Source organism: Meleagris gallopavo, chromosome Z (genome assembly GCF_000146605.3).
Source record: "Meleagris gallopavo isolate NT-WF06-2002-E0010 breed Aviagen turkey brand Nicholas breeding stock chromosome Z, Turkey_5.1, whole genome shotgun sequence".
In the NCBI taxonomy this organism is placed as follows: Eukaryota; Metazoa; Chordata; class Aves; order Galliformes; family Phasianidae; genus Meleagris; species Meleagris gallopavo.
The window spans coordinates 10,999,118-11,001,335 of record NC_015041.2 but is presented as its reverse complement, the minus strand read 5'-3'; the positions used below and the strand labels follow the sequence as shown (position 1 = coordinate 11,001,335).

The 2,218-nt window shown below is 33.0% G+C and overlaps 1 protein-coding gene across 1 annotated transcript in view; it reads left to right on the top strand.

Annotated features, from left to right (window-relative positions):
- RICTOR (RPTOR independent companion of MTOR complex 2) overlaps nt 1-2,218 on the top strand; it is a 48,158-nt gene that overhangs the window by 45,311 nt on the left and 629 nt on the right.

Genomic DNA, 2,218 nt, shown 5'->3' with positions numbered 1-2,218 from the left:
TATAAAACCCCAGGAGTTGGATGAGGGTGCATTCCGTTGCCAGCAATGGGGAGCTGTGCTGTGATTGTGGACAGCAGGGGATAAATGTTAGATCTTTTCTGTTGATTTTTGTACTGTTTATAACACTACTTGGGGGGTTTGTAACTTCAGACAGAAAGAAAAGCCTCTGAATCTGAGGTTCCTTTAAGTTATTTTAATGTTACTGTAGTTGTAAGTCTTTTTATTAGCAGTCTCTCCATTTTCATTACATTTACATACATGTATCTTATCTGAACCAGTTAAGGATTTTCACTACAGTTTGATTTAAAAATAGCAAATCATTTAAAGTTAAAATGCTGAAGTCAAATCGTTTTCCCTGAATGATATGCATGCGTTTGCAGTTTCTACGCTCATGCTCATATAGTGTGAATGTTGGTCTTATTCTTAACTAAAAACCTTTAACAGGCATGATTTGTATCAGATAAATGAATATTGTATAAACTAGACTTGAAGACATTTAATCATTGCTGCTTTTGTGAGAAGGCATATGAGCGGTTTTCCAAATTCCATGAAAACAGCCTTTTGTAAAAACAAAGGTTTGGTTGAGTTTTCAGTGGATGAACGATCAAGCATCAGATAGTGCTAATAATTGTAGTGAAAAGCCTTAGTACCAAACTTTGAAGCAACAGAACTTAAAATTTTATACTGGTATTTGAGATTTGTGAAAGTTATATGATACAGTGACTGTTAATGAGGAAAACACATGCCTCTATCAAACTGGTGAAGTTTCTAAAGTAAAGAGTGCAATCCTAATGGAGAAGAAAAGTAAAGGAATCCCATCATTTTTATAACGCATCTAAAAAGTCAGAAGCCTTCAACAAGGGTAATATAAATATATGCAAATGTGTATATATACAGTAGCATGGCCACCTTTGTTAGAATGACTGTAATAGAAGGGGTTACCCTTTGATTTTGATATAGGTGAATAATTCAGCTGGACTGTATTAAGTAGAACGTATTTTTATCCATTCACTTTTACCATTTTTATAATTATCAGATTAATACTTAAGTGAAGATAAGTGAAATTTATAAGATAAGTGATACTCATAACCATATTCTTACTAGCTATGCTACTGGGGGTTTCAGTAAGTTGTCTTGTGAGCAGTAGAACATGAATCCTAATGACATTTTGAAACTTACTTGCTTTTGTTGAAAACTTCATCTTGCCACATAAGCACTGCTTTGCAGATATCACTTCACTGAGTTCTTATATGCACTGTGTACCATCAGGATCTCATAAAGCAGATCTGTAAGTTGCTGCTCATAGCCAAGTCTAGTTCCTAAGATTCTTCTCATGAGTTCCCACTGAAAGAAGGAGCAAATCTTCAAATTAAAATATTTGGTAATCGGTGACAGAAATAATGTATTAGTGTCAAGAAATGTTTTGAAATATTCTGAAAACATACCACACCAGTGATGGACTTCTCTGGTTGTAAGAAATCTTCTGTAAAACCAAAATGCCAACCACAGTAGACCAAATAGTGGTATAAACTCCAAAGGAAGTAATGTAATTTTCCCAAAAATGGGGCTGGCGTATCTTACACAGTAGTTTCAAACACTACCTCAGTTAGGCTAGAGTACAAGAGATTTGTTTTAGCAACTAGATGGGGTTACATCAAACAACTCCATGTATTTTTATTTTTTTTTCAGTTAAAGCAAAATAAACAAGTTTTATCACCTGTATTTAAATAAAACACGTGTTCATTTGTTACCAGCTTAATACATAGCACTTAAAGTAGAAAGCGCAATAGAAAGGCCTCTGATTATAGAAAAAGGTAAGCAAAGCAATGTCAATATACTTTTGAAAGATTTAGAATCTTAAATTTCCTAATATACTTGCTTGTATGGGGATCCAAGACTACAGAAACTTGATGTCTGTATTATTGCTGCAAACTTAGTTAAAATGATTTTTTCTAAAAGTGTGTGTGTCAGTAGATTTCAACAAGTAAGCATAAAGGTTGTAAAGTCTGTACATAACATACATTTCTAGAATTAATTTACATTAAGCTCATACTAGTGTTTTGTTTTAATTGGCAAATGAAGGGATACTGATACCTAGTTATAAACTGTGAATTTCTAATTCTATCACTTGCTTTTTTTGTTTGTTTTAAATATCCCTTTTAAAGTTCTTGGGGCTTTATTTGCATCGTAATAAAACTTCAAAAGAAAACTGTGGTAA